This window comes from Mixophyes fleayi, chromosome 3 (genome assembly GCF_038048845.1).
Source record: "Mixophyes fleayi isolate aMixFle1 chromosome 3, aMixFle1.hap1, whole genome shotgun sequence".
NCBI classification, from domain to species: domain Eukaryota; kingdom Metazoa; phylum Chordata; class Amphibia; order Anura; family Limnodynastidae; genus Mixophyes; species Mixophyes fleayi.
In genome coordinates, this window is record NC_134404.1 from 140,103,979 (window position 1) to 140,125,512 (window position 21,534).

At 40.1% G+C, this 21,534-nt stretch overlaps 1 protein-coding gene and 1 long non-coding RNA gene across 5 annotated transcripts in view; one reads left to right on the top strand and one right to left on the bottom strand.

Annotated features, from left to right (window-relative positions):
• LOC142144073 (uncharacterized) overlaps window positions 1-12,521 on the bottom strand; it is a 31,199-nt gene extending 18,678 nt beyond the window's left edge. Inside the window, exon 1 of the long non-coding RNA XR_012689649.1 lies at window positions 12,461-12,521. This is a non-coding gene — a long non-coding RNA (uncharacterized LOC142144073). The remainder of the gene's footprint in view (window positions 1-12,460) is intronic.
• The window catches only part of DLGAP2 (DLG associated protein 2), a 953,423-nt gene that overhangs the window by 658,425 nt on the left and 273,464 nt on the right, over window positions 1-21,534 (top strand). Inside the window, exon 1 of one of the 4 annotated variants that reach the window (XM_075202468.1) lies at window positions 12,545-12,640. The exons of 2 other annotated variants lie outside the window; for them this stretch is intronic. The gene's annotated coding sequence lies outside the window, so the exon portion shown is untranslated. One more of the 4 variants, XM_075202470.1, reaches the window with a different exon arrangement.

Sequence of the window (21,534 nt, forward strand, 5' to 3'; positions counted from 1 at the left end):
CGTTCAGCATACAGAATGAATTGAAAAGGCCAGTCTTTATTTCCTTATGCAACACTTACATAACTACTATATGATGTTTTTACTCATCACTTGCATTTTGATAGCAATGTAAGTTTATTTTACAATGGGCAAATGAATTGTTTTAATAATGTTACATATGTTATAGAAGTGTATGTGATATGCAATTACAACACATCCATTTCAATATAAAATGTATAACAATGTTCTCTATAGTTGGTGCTGATGAGCCAGATTTAATAAATTCATCTAATAAAGTCTGCCCCCTCGACGCACTATTTAACCAATACCAATTATCTACTCCTATATGTTGAAGTGCCTCTAGGCTGTTTCGTGTGTTCCACACAGCTTGAAGTTATAATGTGATTACAATGTATGAATTATTGTTCCAACAATTGTACTCAGTCCTTTGTGCTCTCATTGTCTTTTGCTTGATATAGTCACCCATCACATCCTCAGTCTATCTACTGTGATACAGGCAACTTGTCTCTGCATCATTCTGTCTTCTTATTGCAATGTTGTTTGTTGAAAAGACTTGTGAATGGGATGTAAGGAATAAGAATAGGAGAGCATGCTTCATTACATGCTTACAGCTGGCTGAGAGCTGTGAAAAATACAACTGTGTAACAGCAATGCTATATGTGTAGTAGCTAGTTATAACAGGGTTTGATATTGGTATATTCAAATGGTTTATGGCCTGCATATACTTTCAGGAATATTGTTCTTGTAGGAGGTGAAATTTTAAGAATCAGAGCAATTTACTGATGAAAATACAGTTACAGTCCTTTCCCTTCAATTGGATTTACATAATACACTTTTATGTGCTAAATTATGAGCAAGGTTAGTAAGAGACAAATTTGAACTGAGTTAGCAAACTACACTGCAGAGTCCCTATGCCTGATCAGGTATAGTAAAGTTACTAAATCAAGGAGTAAAATTTAAATGGATAGGTGTACAAGTAGGTATTGGTGGAAACCATAGCTTGCATACCATTACATGAAAATGGTAGCAATGTATCTGTGAAGGTTCTCCAAATCTGACTTAAAGGTTGTCATTACCCAGCTTCAAGTCATCAGTAGATTAGAAAAAGGGGTTTGATCTGTCAATCATGGACCTATTTTCCCAAATGGGACCCACTCTCCAACTTTCTGCTGCCCAGTATCTGCCAAATCTATCTGTTGGGCTTTATGCAGGCAGGCTACTGCAACCCTACACAGTATAATTAATAATACGTCAATTGACTTCTTTTAATTGTATTAAATAATCTATATTTATAAAAGGATAACGCTGCTCCTCACCTTTATAGATATACACACAAAGCACACAAACAAATTTTGTAAAAATGTTTGCAAATGACTCTTTTGTGCACTTGACTATTCCTATTGACTAGATTTTCCTCATTTCTTTGACTTTTTTTGTTTGTTTTATCTAGGTTTTTGGGTGGCAGTTAGCATTGATAATGAATGGCCTTTGCTATTCCAAATTGACTCAATTTTCTATTCACTTTATTCCACTCATTTTATTTGCACTTAGTGTTAAATTAATAGGAATATACAAATTAATTTAAGCAACAAGTGTAACTGCGGTGCCACTTAAAAGGCAAATGTCTGCTGTGGGAGTAATTGCACAGCAACAAGCGGCAAAAAGGCGAAGGGCAGAGCGGAATAAAGCCCAAAGACAAACTATGACTGATGACCAAAGAGTTCATGAACGTGATCATCGTCACCATGCAAATCTGACTCCTCTGCAAATTGTCCGTCACAGAGAAAACAAAGAGCGAACAGGACAGAGGTAATATCACGCCTACAAAGTCAGCGAACAAGCTGCCAAGCCATTCTTGAAGTCAGTAACTTTGATGAAACATATATTAATGCTCATAACTGGCCCCATGAACAGTATGCGGAAATTTTGCCACGCTAAGCATTTTGTGGCTGAGCAGCCATCTGACAAATTATTCAATCAAGTCAAATTGGGTGCAATAAGGTTTGCTCCTGTTATTGAGCACAGCATAAATATTCAAACAATACTCTTAGTTTTTTCCATCACTTTGACAAGCTTTTAACTAGTTGAACATATTAAATAAAGCAATATTTTAAGACAGTGCACTTGCATGGTGACATCTATTTTCACCATGTTTTTTAATTATCATAATTAGAAATTTAGAAAACAACAATAACATGATAATAATGGAGATATTTGAGCATCTTTATGTTAAATATAGAAGTACCAGTTTTCTTATTTCAGAAAAAGTCACTTAGATTTACTAAGCTGCGGGTTTGAAAAAGGGGGGATGTTGCCTATAGCAACCAATCATATTCTATCTGTCATTTATTTAGTACATTCTACAAAATGACAGCTAGAATCTGATTGGTTGCTATAGGCAACATCCCCACTTTTTCAAACCCGCAGCTTAGTAAATCTAGCCCTAAGAGTCAAAATATACCTTGTAGAAAATCCATGACCACCTTATCCAATGAGTAACTTTACTATTTGTTTTCTCATATATTTTTATCTTGCCATATCCAGGTCCTTTCATGTAAAGAATACGATGTGCTTAGATTTACACTAGGGTATATATGGTGGGTAATGATGTTTTATGGTGGATATTATAGAGTTTTTAACAGGAAAAATCATTCATTTAACTGTGTGGTAGGAGATATTCTGTAAACTAATGCTAGTCTGGGTTGCATTTGTGTATTGATTCCAACAGGGGCACAGGCTTTGGGATTCTGAGAATTGAAATCTGTAGCATCATTGAGTTTTGTAGATGTGCTGCAGTAGCATAAACAAAACATTACAAAAAACATATGACTCTGTAGAAACATACACTGGATATAATATATGAATGGCTGAAAATAATTCAGTCATACACACAAAGAAGGGATTTTCAGGAAAATGACATGCACTTTATTAGATCTACATCTCAAAGATATTAATGTACAACCAAATAAAATCTGAAGCTGGAAATTTATGATGTCTCATATTTTCTGAGCATTAAATTGTTCTGAACCAGCTGCATTACTCATAGATCTCGGTTACTATATATCCTACAATGTGTTTATTATAATGTGTCTGTAGTCTGGGTGGCAGTTAAAGATGTGGAAGAATATGAATTGGATTTAACCTTCCACAATAGCAGGGATGTAACTATAAATCCCAGGAAAAACCATAAGACTGGCAAACATTAAACATGGAGAAAAAGTACAAAAGACAGAAAAGATAAAGCAAATATAATAGAACAAATAGTACTGTAACTAGGATCTGTCTGTATCTAGTGATTAGGAGGCTGTGTTTGCCAAGACGTCTTTGTCACATCACCAACCCTATACTTCATATAAATATTTTGTATATGTATATATGTATAGGGAATCCTGTTTTGCTAGTTTCGCTGCAACTGTTGCATTTTGAGACAAGATCAATATGCACTCAGAAGTCCCTTATCCATCCATCAACCAGAATAATTATGTGTGCCTCTGTAATGTCACCGGATTGCAAAGCTGAGCACAATGACGCAATGGCAGTCATAATGATGTAAGGAAAGGATAGGGGCATTCCAGTCTTGAGGTGAGAACCCCAGGCCCAGCCTTTGGTCACCTCTCCTACACCCTTGCTACTTCTCAGTCTTCTTCTCACTCTACTTTAGGAGGAGGGGTACAATGATTTGTCAATGAATGAAGCGACCATCATTTGCCTCATCCTTCAGCAATTTGAGGAGTGCATGGACTAAAACAGAAGAAAAGCTATTGGAGCGCTGAGAGGGGTTAAGCAAGTACAAAGAAGCAGGACCCAGGCCTGCCTGTGTAGTTGGAGGAGCAACCAACCTGTTATGACATTGCCCCCTTCGTCGGCTATAGAAGGGGCCCCAAGGAATTGCTCCTGACAGCCCTGTTCCTCCCCACTAATAAATAGTAAAGAAATTGGTGACTTCCTCTTCCTGAATCAGAGAGACAACATGATGATGACACATAGACATGGTGGGTTCATGTTGGTAATAGGTCTAAGAGTAGACACTAAAGAGGGACAGTGCAGTAGGTGATAGGCAAAAAATACAACTTTTGTACTCTGCTGTGCTGCTCTTATCTTATTTTGCATCCTTGAAAGCATATATCATAATTCACCCACAACAGTTCCACTTACTGCTGATGGCCATACATGGCACTATACTGCATAGAGTGTCTGGTGCTACCCCAATACTACATTTTACAGCAGGGACAGTCTTACATCAATATCTTATATCAGTAAATGTGAAACATGAATAGTTCTCAGGCAAACTGCAGGGGCAAACGCAGGATTCGAGGAGGGGGGTTTCCACACCCCGATACAAGAGGGCGTGTCCAGTATATGTAGGGGCGTGGCTACAAACACACACCGTGTCAACCACACAGATATGTAAACTGTCCCATACACAGACACACACAAACACACAGGATCATACACACACATACATAAACACACAGATAAGTAAGCTGTCACATACACACACATACATAAACACACAGGATTAAACACAGATATGTAAGCTGCCACATACACACACATACATAAACTAGGGATGTGCACCGGCGACTTTTGAGGTCTCGTGTTTTGTGTTTTGGATCCGGATTTTCGCGATGTTTTGGGTTCGGATTTGTTTCGCAAAACACCTGCCGAAAGGTTTTGGTTCGGATTTAAGGTTTTGGATTCGGATTTTTTTTGAAAAAAAACTAAAAAGTGTAAAAATCAAGTTTTTGGGCTTATTTTCACTCCTACGCTATTATTAACCTCAATAACATTCAATAACAATCATTTCCACTAATTTAAAGGCTATTCTGAACAACTAACACCTCACAATATTATTTTTTTTTAGTACAAAACGTTGCAACGAGGTATCTTTCTGGACTGCGTAGAGGAGTGTTCCCCACAATATAATTAAAAACCCATCAACTGGTCTGAATTACACCCAAAAATAGTATCTGGACTGCGTAGAGTAGTGGGCACTGGGCACCACAATATAATATATAGAAAACCTTTAACAGGTCTGCATTACACCCAAAAATAGTATCTGGACTGCGTAGAGGACTGGCCACTGGCCACCACAATATAATATATAGAAAACCTTCAACAGGTCTGCATTACACCCAAAAATAGTATCTTTACTGCGTAGAGTAGTGGGCACTGGGCACCACAATAAAATATATAGAAAACCTTCAACAGGTCTGCATTACACCCAAAAATAGTATCTGGACTGCGTAGAGGACTGGCCACTGGCCACCACAATATAATATATAGAAAACCTTCAACAGGTCTGCATTACACCCAAAAATAGTATCTGGACTGCGTAGAGTAGTGGGCACTGGGCACCACAATAAAATATATAGAAAACCTTAAACAGGTCTGCATTACACCCAAAAATAGTATCTGGACTGCGTAGAGTAGTGGGCACTGGGCACCACAATAAAAAATATATAGAAAACCTTCAACAGGTCTGAATTACACCCAAAAATAGTATCTGGACTGCGTGGAGTAGTGGGCACTGGGCACCACAATAAAATATATAAAAAACCTTCAACAGGTCTGCATTACACTGCACATACGGCTGCTCCTCCATCCTCTCCATCATATACATGTTGGAGTTTCAGCGTGTGAAAACCTCTTGTTTTTGATAATGACAGTGCATTTTGAATATTTTTCAATTTGCCCCACAACACTGAATGTACTTTATCTATGATACGCATCTATCTTTCTTGACTGCGTAGTGTGGTGGCCCCGGTACACAATTTGGTACCGAGGCCACAATATAATTAAAAAACCCTCCACGGGTCAGAATTCCACCAAAAAAGGGTATGGACTGCGTAGTGTGGTGGCCCCGGTACACAATTTGGTACCGAGGCCACAATATAATTAAAAAATTGGGCATCAACTGTCACCGTTGTTTAATATCTGATACACCTAAATATGGACTGCACAGTGGAGTGGCCCCGGTAGTAAATTTGGTGCCGGGGCCACAATACCTCCTCCAACTTCCAAGTGTAGTGTTTATAAAGACAGACAGCGTCGAAGTGTTATTTGTTGACTTTCTTAACCCTAAAATTGTCCCTGTTGCAAATATTTGTGCAATGGAGAGTTACTTTTTCATTGAAAGACTCAAGCTTTCAAGTGTAGTGTTTATAAAATATAAACAACAATACAGTAGTTTTAGAGCATGTCAATACCTCTTGTTTTAAATTATGACAGGGCATTTTACTTTTGGTTTAATTTCTTGAATTTGTTTAAATTTGGTTTTACTTTTTGAACATGGCAAACGACTGTTGATTGGTCATATATTGCAAAAAAAAAAGTTCCAAGATGGAATTGTCCTTGGGCTCTCCCACCCACCCTTATGTTGTTGAAATAGGACATGCACACTTTAACAAACCAATCATTTCAGCGACAGGGCCTACCAAACAACTTTGGCTGAAATGGTTGGTTTATTTGGGCCCCCACACCAAAAAAGCTATTTATCTCTCCCTGTACAGACTAAACAGGCTCTACTGAGGCAAGATGTCGTCCTCATCCTCAACCTCTGATTCCTCTCCCCCTTCAGTGTGTACTTCCTCCTCATCACACATTATCAATTCGTCTCCGCTGGACTCCACAACCACAGGTCCCTCTGTACTATCTGGAGAGCAGTGCTGTACTTCATTGAGGAATTGATTATTCATTTTTATAAACATCATTTTTTCAACGTTATAAGGAAGCAACCTCCTTCGCCGCTCACTGACCAGGTTCCCCGCTGCACTAAAAACTCTTTCTGAGTACACACTGGAGGGTGGACAACTCAGGTAAAATAGAGCCAGTTTCTACAGGGGCTTATAAACTGCCTTTTTTTCCTGCCAGTAACAATATGGACTGTCTGACATGTCTACTTGGATGGTGTCAGCAAAGTAATCCTCCACAATTTTTTCAATTGTGACAGCATCCAATGCAGCGAGAGTAGACATGTCTGCAATGGTTGGCAGGTCCTTCAGTCCGGACCAGATGTTATCAGCATCCCCGCCAGCGCCTCTTTTAGGAAAACTGAGCTTTTTCCTCGCAGCCATAGATGTGGAAGAAAATGAGGGTGGAGCTGTTGGCATGTCACGGTCCTCTTCAGAGGACAATCTCCTGACCAGCAGGTCTTTGCACCACTGTAGACTTGTGTCCGCCGGAAACAGAGACACAACAAACGCTTTAAACCGAGGATCGAGCACGGTGGCCAGAATGTATTCCTCTGACTTGAAAAGAGTGACCACCCTCGGATCCTGGCAAAGCGTACGAAGGGCTACATCCACAAGAGCTACATGCTTGGTCTAATCGCAATGGCTTACCAGCTCCTCCCTCACTTTCTCCAGCTGCTTCTGCAACAGCCTGATCAGGGGAATCACCTGACTCAAGCTGGCAGTGTCGGAACTGACTTCTCGTGTGGCAAGTTCAAATGGCTGCAGAACCTTGCACAACACGGAAATCAGTCTCCACTGCGCTTGACTCAGGCGCATTCCCACTCCTTTGCCTATGTCGTAGGTGGCTGTGTAGGCCTGAATGGCCTTTTGCTGCTCCTCCATCCTATGCAGAGGGTGGAGTTCCAGCGCGTCACAACCTCTTGTTTAAGGTGATGGCAGGGCAGGTTCATGCTTTTTTGATGTGCCTCTAGTCTGCGGTAGGCACTGGCTGAATGACGAAAGTGTCCAGCAATTTTGCGCGCCGCCGCAAGCATCTCCAGCACACCCCTGTCACTCTTGAGGTAATGCTGCACCACCAAATTAATGGTGTGGGCAAAACATGGGACGTGCTGGAAATTGCCCATATTTAATGCGCGCACAATGTTACTGGCATTGTCTGACACCACAAATCCCCATGAGAGTCTAAGTGGGGTAAGCCACTGGGAGATAATTTCCCTCAGTTTCTCTAATATGTTTTCAGCGTTGTGCCTCTTATTAAAGCCTGTAATACACAATGTTGCCTGCCTTTGCACGAGCAGCCATTTTGTAGATGCTGCTACTGATGCAGCTGTTGCTGTTTCTGTGGAAGGGGATGCATCTACCCAGTGGGCTGTCACAGTCATATAGTCCTTCGTTTGCCCAGAACCACTTGTCCACATGTCCGTGGTTAAGTGGACAGTGGGTACAACCGCATTTTTTAGAGCACTGAGGACACTTGATCATACTTCTCTGTACATTTTTGGTATCGCCTGCCTAGTGAAGTGGAATCTCGACGGGATTTGGTACCGGGGACACAATACCTCCATCAACCCTCTAAATCCCACTCCACTGATGGCGGACACCGGGCGCACGTCTAACACCAACATTGCAGTTACAGCCGCAGTTATACGCTTTGCAATAGGGTGACTACTATCGTATTTTGTGGTCATGGCAAACGACTGTTGGACGGTCAATTGTTTTGTGAAAGACTTAGCGGTCTTACGACTTCCCCTCTGGGAAGATGACCGACTAACAGCAGCAACAGCAACAGTGGCAGTAGTAGGCGTACCGATGCAGGATTCCTCGGATGAATCCCGTATTGAGGAGGACTCAGTCTGGCTGCTGACTTGGGCTGCAGGACTGAATCTGATAGAGATCGTGGAGGAAGTTGACGAGGAGGGTGTTGCTGGTGTGTATCCAACTGGACCACGGGATTTAGGTGTCCCTGTACCGATGAGGGTCTTAGCCCCAGTTTCTGAACTAACCACTGAACTATGAAGGTTATTCAGGTGACGTATAAGGGAGGATGTTCCTAGGTGGGCAAGATCCTTACCCCTGCTTATTTGAGCTTTACATAAGCTACATATGGCCATACATTGGTTGTCTGGATTTGGATAAAAATAACTCCAGACCGAAGAGGTGCATTTTTTGGTCTTCTGACCAGGCATGACGATGGGCTTTTTCATCCCATGGACATCAGCTGTTTCCCCCCCTGGTGCCTCATTTACAATAACCACATCACCATCCTCATCATCAAGTTCCTCCACAGCGCCAGCTACATCATCAATAGGCTCCTCCCGAGCCACCTCTTCCCGTACAGTGATGGGAAGGTCAGGCTTGACAACCACCAACATCCTTGGACTCGCTTTGGGGATTTGTGATAATTTCTCTTTAGAAGGCAGAGTTGTTTGCTGTTTTGTTGCTGACAGCATAACTCTCTTCAATTTTTTGTAGGGGGGGGAGGAGGAGGAGGGCTAAGATTCATGGGTGAAGCTGAACCACTAGTCATGAACACGGGCCAGGGCCTAAGCCGTTCCTTGCCACTCCGTGTTGTAAATGGCATATTGGCAACTTTACGTTTCTCCGCATATGATTTTAAGTTTCTCTTTTTGCTACTTTTTCTTAACTTGGGCTTTTTGGATTTTACATGCCCTGTACTTCGAGATTGGTCATCGGGCTTGGAAGACGACGTTGATGGCATTTCATCGTCTATGTCATGACTAGTGGCAGCAGCTTCAGCATTAGGAGGAAGTGGGTCTTGATCTTCACCTACTTTATCCTCCAAATTTTTGGTCTCCATTATATGTAGCACAGGATACTGCAGAATGTGTGAACTTGGTAATATTGCAGTACCAATGGACTTATACTGCTGGATTGGTTTTGCAAATTTGGTTATAATTAAAAAAAAATTAAATTAGTTTTTTGTATTTTTTAAAATAACTTTTTTTTATTTTTTTAAACACTTGGGAATATTGGGAAAATAACTATGCCCTTAGAAGCACAGAGCACAGGACACAGCACCACTGGACTGAACAGGACACAGCACAGGACCCAGCAGCACCACTGACCTCAGAAGGACAGAGCACAGGACACAACACCACTGGACTGAGCACAGCACAGCACAGAACTGAACAGCACGAGATATAGCAGGACAGAGGACCACCTAACACACCCTCCCTCTACCCTGATCAATGCCCGAGTGAAGATGGCGGCGACTAGCGGGGAATTTATAGGATCCGAGTATCGCGAGATCCGACAATGGGATTATGAGTCAGAGCCTCAGTTTCAGATTTGAATATGGCGCCAATACCCGGATCTGTCTCGGATCCGACTCGGATCGGCAACGTTCGGGTGGGCTCGGATTTCAGAAATCCGAGTGTGCTCATCTCTAACATAAACACACACATACATAAACACACACATAAACACACAGATATGTAAGCTGTCACATACATACATAAACACACACACATACATAAACACACAGATATGTAAGCTGTCACATACATACACACACACACATACACATACATAAACACACAGATATGTAAGCTGTCACATACACATACATACATAAACACACAGGATTAAACACACAGATATGTAAGCTGTCAAATACACATACATACATAAACACACACATACATAAACACACAGATATGTAAGCTGTCACATACACACACACACACACACATACATAAACGCACAGATATGTAAGCTGTCACATAAACACACACACACATACATACATAAACACACAGATATGTAAGCTGTCATATACACACACACACATACATAAACACACAGATATGTAAGCTGTCACATACACACACACACACACATACATAAACACATAGATATGTAAGCTGTCACATACACATACATACATAAACACACACATACATAAACACACAGATATGTAAGCTGTCACATACACACACATACATAAACACACAGGATTAAACACACAGATATGTAAGCTGTCACATACACACACACATACATAAACACACACATACATAAACACACACATACATAAACACACATATATGTAAGCTGTCACATACACACACATACATAAACACACAGATATGTAAGCTGTCACATACACACACACACACATAAACACACAGATATGTAAGCAGTCACATACACACGCATACATACATAAACACACACATACATAAACACACAGATATGTAAGCTGTCACATACACACACATACATAAACACACACATACATAAACACACAGATATGTAAGCTGTCACATACACATACATAAACACACACACATATATAAACACACAGATATGTAAGCTGTCGCATACACACACATACATAAACACACACATACATAAACACACAGATATGTAAGCTGTCACATACACATACATAAACACACACACATATATAAACACACAGATATGTAAGCTGTCACATACACACACATACATAAACACACAGATATGTAAGCTGTCACATACACACACATACATACATAAACACACACATACATAAACACACAGACATGTAAGCTGACATATACACAGACTCAGAGCCATAACGACGGCGGTGCGGGCGGTGCGACCGCCCCGGGCGCAAGCCCAAGTGGGCGCAGCCGCCTGATACCTGACTCCGTGCCCAGAGGAATCGCCGCTCTAATTCAGATCCCCTACAAGCAACAATCCATTCCCGGCAATGCAGTGGAACGCATGTGCGTTCCAACAACAGGAAGTTCGGCATTTGGAACGCAAATGCGTTCCAAATGCCGAACTTCCTGTTGTTGGAACGCATCATTGCCGGGAATGGATTGTTGCTTGTAGGGGATCTGAATTAGAGCGACGATTCCCCTGGGCACGAAGGTAGGTATCGGGCGGCTGCGCCCACTTGGGCCAAGTATCCTGGCAGAGTGTCAGTTTGGACATGTTTTATATGCAGGTGTGATACCTGTTGATTATAATATGAAGAGACCCTAATGTCCTGCCATTTGTAGCAGCCACTTCTATTACTTTTTATATCTAAGCTTTGCCAGTGCAGCTCATACATACAGTACTCTTTATACCACCTTCTTTATAACATCGCTCTTGTTTACCATCAGGTTTATTCTCCACACAAAAGTACATTCAAATATATTTTGTCCAGTATACACCAACTTTCTATACCAGCAGTTTTGTCTATATATTTAGTGGGAATTATATGGAGCACTTTATAATGTGTACTGTATGTAGTATTTGTAGGGTATGTACAAACATAAACATGAATATTTTGGTGAAGAACAAACTTGGAAAACCTCTACATCAAAGTCCTGCTCTCGCCCCTGATAGTATGTCTCCTTCCGTTATATTGACATCTGCTTGGGTTCATCATGAAAAGTGCCTATTTGTGTTTTGTGATTATTGTGTTTTTGATTATTTGCTAAAACATCCGGTTGTTACAGTGAGATATAAATTAAATGCTGCTTGATGTGAGCATGTCATCATTATTTGATACAACACAGACAGGAAATTTGTGCTTACAGCAAATTGCATTATATTATAATATATACAAATTCTTTCAGTAAAGTGCTAGCCACACCCATATTAAGTTGGCCACACCCACTTGTCAAATGCCACTCCCACTTAGATGGGGAGCGCCGGTGCCCAGTCTCGCCCAGGGCACCACAATGTCTAGTTACGGCACTGCACAGACTCACTCACACACACACACACACACACACACACACATACACACACATACACATTCTTACCTTCTTCTGCTGCTGCCTCCTGTATAACACCCATGCTGGCCATGTGGGAGGAAGGGGCGGGGCCAATCTGCCAGCAGAGAGCTGTGCTCACACAGCAGGTGCCTGACTGGGAGATGATTACAAGCAGTAGTGGCTGGTCCCTGGAGAGGGGCCAGCCACTGTAAGCATACAACACCCAAGGTAGGACAGGGGTTTCTGAGAACTAGGAAACCCCCTCTGGGTGCGCCCCTGAACTGCTTCAGAAAACATAAAAAAAACATCCAACAATATCCTAATTGTGGCATGTAAGGAAATATGTATTTATATGTTTTTTTTGTACAGAATATATGTAATGTTATGTGGTTTGTACCTGTTCAAGGAACTCGTTTCCAACGATCTTACCATTTAAGGAAATGAACAAATACAATTCCACCATGGAGTTGATTTACTATAGCTTCTAAAAAGAAAAAGTGGAGATGTTGCCCATAGTACCAATTGGATTTTAATTATAATTTTCTTGAATGTACTAGATAAATGATTGCTAGAATCTGATTGGTTGCTATGTGCAACACCTCCATTTTTTCTATTTAGAAGTATTAGTAAATCTACCCAATGATCTTGAACAGAAACTCTTCTGTCCTCACTATAAACTTCCCTTTGGCCTGATTGTAATCAGACATCATAACCACTCATAGTTTAATAATCCAGTCTAGGTGTAAAGATCTTAGGAATGGTGTTATTTAAGTAGTAAAGAACATATGAATTCAAACGGTAAAACTGTAATAATGGATAGTAGAATGCAATCACAATATGAACAGATATAATGCAATGAAATCATGGCATAACTGTACAACTTGACATAAACCTTACCATCAATGCTGTGCTATGGGGAGGAATATAATGCATCTCTGACTTAGCATGTTAGTATTAAGATGGTGACCTCCTGTCATTTACCCAAAGTGCTTTGAGATCTGACTACGGAGTCCTGAGTGTTCAGTTAAGCTGATACTAGGCTGAACACTAGATGGAGTTTACACACAAATGCATGCATATGTAAAACAACAACACTGAATACATAACAGAAACTATTCCGCTTGAAACCATTTCAATTTATTAGTGTGATGTCATCCAAAGATTAACTCTGTTTTAAAAACAAATGTATTTTTTTAAACCTACATGTATAGTCATGGACAGAAGGAATTCTAGGCTTTAATGGTTATTTAAATACCACAAAAGTAATACATCTTCAAAAGAACATTAGCAGTCATTAACTTAAAGGAAATTGACACACAATTAAGTAAATCATGTATCCATGAGTGAATAGTCAAAACATCAGTATTAAAAATGAGTGAAAATACTGCATAAGGAAATAGCTAAAGCTATCTCAAAGACCATGTTGTAATTTGGGATGTTGTTTTACTAATTAGAACATGTTTATTAACATGATATTTAGTGAAGTATTCATACACGGAAATTCACTTGTATTAATGGGAGACATTGGACCCATAAATGCACCTTATGACCTATACAGTATAATGGGATCCATTAGTGTAGAGCTTGCTATTATTCCTTTCATTTCTTTAACAATAGTTTCCCTAGATTATGTCAAAAGTAAATTGCTTTTATGTGAATGTGTTTTTCTCTAATTCTGCTACAAATATTTATACAACTTGACAATAGCACAACATCTTAGTATTAGTAAAACAAATTTGTTGTATGATATAAACATCACAATAAGATGCTAACATCACCATAGTGTACGGTATGACTTAGAGAGTATTTATATATCTTGGAGGAATACATGTCTGTACAATTCTACCAGACATAATTATCCTTAAAAAATCGATAGGGAATTATTGTTGGGGGAAAAAAAATATTCCCTCCAGCAAAACATACATACAGTGTTTCTAATGTAATTATGTACTAGTGTGACCTAGAATATACTGAGCAACTGCCTGGCTGCCCATGGATCCTTATTGTTTATCAAGGTTTATTCTGGAAATGTGATCTTATATTTCTGGCATTTTGTTGTCCATTCTCCACCCCAAGGATTAAAAACTGCTGATACTGAGATCATTAGTGCACTAGGGACCTCATTTAGAATGGGACACAATTTACACTGAAATTGTAAGTGTAAATTGCATCCCGTAATTTACACAGTATTTTGAGTGGCACGGATCTTTAGATCCATGCAACATAGAATACTGTCCAAATTGCACAAACACACCCCTTTATCTGTTTTATGGACCAGCGTGCAAGTGTATCATGCACAGCGCCCTGTAAAGCAGATAATTAAAAAATTAAAAAAATTAAAAACAAAACAAAAATTGTTCTTTACCGCCCCAAACAGCACAAGGGTATGTTATGCTGTTTGAGAGAGGGTGCACAAAGTTGTTTTTTTGGTCCAAAAGTTTTTTTTTTGCTCTGAACATAAGGACTTGCGCCCGACTCTAAATCAGGCCCTAGGATGTTAAGTTAAAAAGGGACGTGGTATAAATAGTTTTGAGCTTTTTGTAAGATTAACTAAAATTGATGGTGCTACATGCACAGATTGAAGCTGTAGATTATAACAAAATACAATACTAAAATAAACACAGTATTTAAAAGCAGAATGATCTACAATGCAATAAAATTCAATCAAAACATAACATTAGCAGCCTTACTGGGGATGAATGACTTGCCCTTTATTTTGTAGTAACTTTAATAGCATAATTATAATGTATCCTTTGTAAGAGAGACATTTCCAAGAAGAATCTTCTCATAATGCATTCACTTAATATAGTGTTTGCTGCACTGCTCAATGTAAAGAAATTGCTATGCAAAGCATAGCTTGTCAGGATCTGCAGACTGTGCTAATGCAAGATAAAAAGAAGTGGGCTGGGAAAGAAATGTCAAATTGAGTGGACAAAAATGTAGTAGGGGGAGAAAAAAAATCATTTTCAGAATTGTTATATTAGGGGTAGAAGATGTATATTTTACGCCTGACAGTTACTGTATACATTGACCTTATTTACCTTAAGAAGTTAATCTTTTTCATCTTCTTTATTTTCTGTAATCTTTGCTAATTTCAGATTATAAGTATATCTGCAGTACATCATAAACAGATATATGTAGAACTGTATGTGCATCAATCAGTGGAGAAGCTACCACCACTGCACAGGGGTGCTGCTACTACGGGGTCTGGCAGCAAGAGGGGCCCAGCAAGGAATGACCACCCTAATGAGGCCCCTGCTCTGCTCTCCTGAGCATACATGGAGGCTGACATATGTGCAATGAAGCCTCAAAAGCGTAGTGGGGGCCTTGAGATGGGGGTGACAGTCATTGCAAGGCCCTCCCTAAATTATGCAAGATGCCCCAGCGATGCACCAATAATGTGTGCACAGTGAGATTAAAAGATTGTGTCATTAAAAATTTGCTATCCATGTTCATGTTCATTGTTCTTTAGAATGTTTCCTGAGGAAATTACATATTTACAGAATTAAGATTGTACGCTGAGCTTTGAATGGTCAGGATCCAATTTATCTGCAATGCAGATTTGCTAAGAGTATCTTAAGTATCTGTCTGTATTTGGAGCACACAATCTATGCTGTTTAACAGTAACTGAAGTAACTATCCGACAGTGTTTTCTTACATTCCGAACAAAACAAATCACGGCATGGTGTTTTGACGTCATTTCGAACAGCAACTGTCCTATTACTAGTTTTAAAGCGACAATGCTGGGTCCCGCTACTTAACTTATCTACATAAGGGTTAGGGTTAGGGATCGGGTCAGGGTTGGTGTTAGGGATTGGGATTGGGTTATGGTTAGGGTTACGGATTTTGACTGGAACCCGGCATTGACACTTTAAAACCAGTAATAGGACGGTCGCTGTTTGAAATGACGTCAAAATGCCGTGCCGTGATTTCTTGTGTTCAGAATGTAAGAAAACACTGTCAAATCATTGAGGTGTCATTATTATGGTGAGTGTATATTTCTTTGTTGTCGAGCATGTCAGTATCGGACATGTCATATCGTTACACTAACTGTCGGTGTTATCAGTATCGTGTAAACGTGCCCAACCTTTTATAGCAGTCACACAGAGTAGAGCATATTTAAAGTTCATATTAAAAACTTCATATTATTAAACTTCATATTTAAACTATTGACATTAGTTTGGTGTACTTGCAGAACAGACCTACTTGTGTATTGAAGTGATTGACTAAACATAAAAGCTATTCTTTTATGCTTTTTTGCCTGTAAGTAAGGTTTCGGCAACACTTTGTTCGCACAGCAGATGTACCTTAAGAACGGATTGAGTGTCAGGGTTCGCCCTGAATAATGTGATATATACTGTACTATGTAAGAATCGTACTTAAAGTTTCTCTAAAATATCTTAATCTAATTGCGGTTTCTGCAAAATAAATAAATATTACAATTAATAATATTATTATTATTGTTTTTTTTTATTATTATTATTATTATTATTCTCAACCGTGGAATTTTATATTTTTGGAGAACATGTCCCAATCCTGGGTAGCTCTCTAATGTGATGTAAATAAGAGCTGCAGTGCTAAATGTTTGAGATGAGGCTGTTGGTATTATCTCAAATTGCATTCTACTGACTTTCCATCTGCTTCAGATAAGTGAAATCTGCTTTAACATTTCTCAGTGAATATATTATTCAAATTCATGTTTGACTGAGGCTGACTGCTCAGTTGCCCGGGCAGTGGACATGGAGCTGCTTTCTTTTTTGAAGCTTAATTGAGATGAGGTTTCATTTGAAAGGGATAGACAACCTTTATGTTTCTTCATAGAGACATTAATATGTATGCTCATGAAATATGCAAAGTTATTTTTTTTATAAGAACCCTCCACTTCCCTTGGATTTGGAGAAAAGCATCATAATACTCTTTTTCTTAAGCCTTGCACTTTTTTTTTTTAAACAAAACAAAAAAGAATATGCAATTATGCTTCCTATGTACCCTCTATGAGAACACCAAAAAACCTGAGCCATGCTAACAGACAAGTATCATAACCGAGTATGTATGACAGTTGACAGAGTTACCCCGGAGCACGCGGATTGCTTCAATTATTTGGCTCTATGATGATGAATGAAAACTACTTCACATCTCAGGAGGTCTGCAGAACCCTGGCAGCTGCTTGATCAGCTCTGACAACCTTATTAAAGATCTGGGGAGAAAGGAAAAGTTCAACTGCTGCAAAGCTTAAAGTTCCAAGGCTCAAGTTAAGCCTATTTTTCCAGTGCCTCAGCAACTTCACAGATGGTGGAGTGTAATAAAAAATAAGCCCTGCTTAAAAAAATATATATAATTTAGCTCAGTTTGTACAACAGTTTGGAAACAAATCAGGTTTTAAGAGTTTTCTATTTCACATTATTGCTAATTAGTAAATGTATAAATATACTTTTTTTAAAGTAAAAAATAAACATTGAAAAGTGAAAATGATGACTCAGTCACTGGGATTTTTTTTAAAGTTAGTTTTTCCCAGACCATTTAACAGATATATTACTATTTTGCTAGGATTATTACATTTGTCCATCCACTGCTTGGTCCACAATGATGGAGAGGCTGCATGCAGAATTTTAGCCAGGTTGCAGTTTAACACACATTTGCACTTGGAATACAGTTTGAGAGAATGTTGATGTCCTAATTGTAAAGTTGTAAGAGAGGTAACGTGACAGGATGGACCGCCTATGCCACCCTGTCTGCTGTTGCTGGGAACGGGCTGGGCTTAATTTGCCTCCGTCTCCTTTAGTTATTCCAAATACACTCCCCCTGCCGCAGTAGGAGGAGCCTTCTGCCATTATTGGACTCCTTACCGGCATCCAGGTTTCTCCGGGTAACTGACGCTGCGAGTGTACCCCATTACTGGTGTACCTGGGCTGGTACTTGGGACCTCTTACTATGGATCAGGGTTGCTGTGGATCAAACCTCCCTGACCTATCACACTGACCACTGGACTGTGGGGTGCCTAGAGTCCACTGTGGGCACCCCACGGTAGGCCTCCACTGCACGTCCTTGCACTGTGGGCACTAGATGCTTAACCCATTCTTCTCTGGGTACAGTCTGTAGCCTGCAGGTCCTTTCAAATACCTGCAGGTGCTCATCAATATTTCCAACATAGCCTCAACTTTAGGGCAAGGTAGAGATGACAGTCCTGATCATCTAGGGGGCGCCTCCCCCCTGGGCTGCATGGATGATGCCCTTTCCTCTTGGCGCCATACCTCGATGACCTGTGCCCGCTCAGCTGCAGATGCATTGTCCTGTAAGGTCGCCAGCTGGATCTTTAGCCAGGCAGCCCTGTGCTCATCATAAGACAGAGGGACTGGTTGTGCGGGTGCAATCTGCTGTGTAGAGGTTGCTACCATCTGGGGGTCTGATTCACCTTGATCCAGGTCGCCAATTGCCCTGCCGCCTTGGCCACTGCCGCAATCACTTTCCTCCACCTGGGTACCATGCTGTCGTTGCCACTCGTACAGCAACTCTCTCATTTCCGCCCTACTTGGTGAATGGCTGAAGTCAATGTACTTGGCACTGCACAGAGTCTCAAGATCCGCCATGGACACATTTGTGTAGTCAGACATCCTGTGCGTTCTTCTGGCTGCAGTTATTCCTCTCGTGCATAACTCCGCTCTCCTGATGAAAGCCACCTGTGGCTATCCCACCGCTTGCTACCAGAAATCTGTGACAGGATGGACCATCTATACCACCCTGTCTGTTGTTGCTGGGAACTGGCTGGGCATACTTTGCCACCGTCTCTTTTCGTTATTCCGATAACGCCCCTCCTGCTGCAGTAGGAGGAGCTTTCTGCCACCACTGGACTCCTTACCGGCATCCAATATTGCGTTTCTTATGGGTAACTGACGCTGCAAGTGTCCCCCGTTACTGGGGTACCTAGGCTGGTACTCCTGACCTCTTACTATGATTCAGGGTTGCCGTGGATGGATACCCCCTGGCCTATCACACTGACCAGAGCTTCAGGGTAGCAGGCAGAGCAGTGGTACCGGGAAAGCTGGATCCAAACCTCAGAAACAGCCGGAAACATATTAGATTCTGGGTCTAATCTGTAGGTCACACTGATTTGAGGTACCAGTGCTAAGGTCAGATGAAATCAGAAAAACAACTTTTAATACAAAACAGTGCTGTTTTTATACACATTTAAACACAGCCTCACTGGGTAAGCCAGCCCCCTCGAGGTCTGAGCTATTTTTAGAATCAGGATATAACCTGTTAACCAAAACATGGATTTACCTGCAATGCAAAGCTAACAATATTTACACGTATCTGTGATATCCTAAAAACCTTGCTGTGATTTCCTGTGTCTTATTTCAGAGGCAGGAAATCGACTAGCAAGTCAGAGGGTCAAATTAACATGAATCCTTTCTTCAGAAAGTTGCAGAATAATCATTCCCCAAAGAAAGGTACAAACCCCAAATAAGCCATTTCCTCACCTCACAATATACAAAAGACTTACTTCCACAAAGGCTTATTGTATCAGATATATACCTCCAGAAATAATGCATCTCCTCTAGCAAGGTTAAACAAGAAGCAATTTTTTTTCCCTGGTCTCAGAAATAAGGATTTCCTATACCAAAATATACACAATATCAAAAATAAGTGCATTGGCAATTATATAAATAAGCACCCTGCGCTATTTCCTTTAAATAAATGTACACCATAAGTTATTTATAAGTGATTCAGTCACAGGTATTATACAAATTTTTCAATGCAGTAAAAATGTGGGCATCATAGTCAAATTTTGTAAGGGCCCCATGTAACACCCAATGGTGAAAACTCAATTTTACACATAGGGCTTTGATAGGGAAGGAGAGTCTCATTGTAGCTGCACCTAAGATAGTTACATCCTTGTAAGCCAGTATTCTACTTAGTACAGCTTCTGAATTACAACATGCCTCACACACCAAGTTTGAGAGCAGACAATTTAGTTTCCCTTACTGCAGAAATGCATATTTATCTGAAATATATAATACATTAAGTGGTTTAAAGATAATGGAAAATATGAAGTGCACAGTAATTAAACTCTGTCTGTTGCGTGTTTTACAATACCACATATGTTCCAGTGCAGCAAACAATATCTTGTGTCAAGAAATGCAAGCACAAGCAACTATTTATAGCAATTGTGTATACAATCAAAACAATGCGGCACATATACAAAGTATTAGTTCCTGGATCCTGGCAGTGAGAGAAACTCACACAGTACACTCTGTTGTCATAGCAACTTGAGAAACTCATGAGCCATCTTCCTGAATAATAATTTGTAATAGTATAACTATTTAAAGGCGGTATCCACTCAAAATATACTTCACATTTTATAAATGTTTCCAATATTCAGAATTCAAAACTTTATTGAGAAATAAAGATGACCCATTAAAGAACAACTTCAAACACAGAAGATTTTAATCTTGAAAAAATACAGCATATATGATAGAATCTCATACAGATGATAGCATGCAGTGTTATTAATCTCTGTATCTGAATAGGAATATGTATAAAAAAATAGAGGTGGCGGGGTAATAAAAGGGTGAGGATGGGGAGTAAGGGAAGGGACTGTTTACAGGACAGGAATTTGTATAGTGGATGTTAGTAAAAATGTTGTTTTAAGTTCAGGAGAAAAGAAAGGGGGGAACTAGTTAGAGGAGATGTAATAATAAGTATGGAGTGAAAAGCCAGGGAGCAAGACCTGGATCGTAGAGATGGTATATGAATTATTCCATGCATGCATGCAACGTGCCAGATGCAGTCTTGTGTCCAATGGGTTGTAATTGCTAACTCTGCCAAGATACGCAAAGTCAAGTTTTACAGAATGTTTAGATAGACATTGTGGGGAATAAGAAATCATGCCTCACCTCAGAGGAGTTCGCAAGCATATTGATTCAAAGCCGGAAGGTGGGCAAAAGGCATACTGTGTGGGGTGCTGGGGAATGCGTGGGAAAGATGCCTGGCCTGAAGAAATTCAAATAATTCCAAATTCAACAGAGGGTTTTTCATTAAATAACATCCAAAGATGAAAAGTGCCCTCCATCAATAACGTGTGCTATACATTTCATACCTACATGGGACCAGGGCTCAGAGTC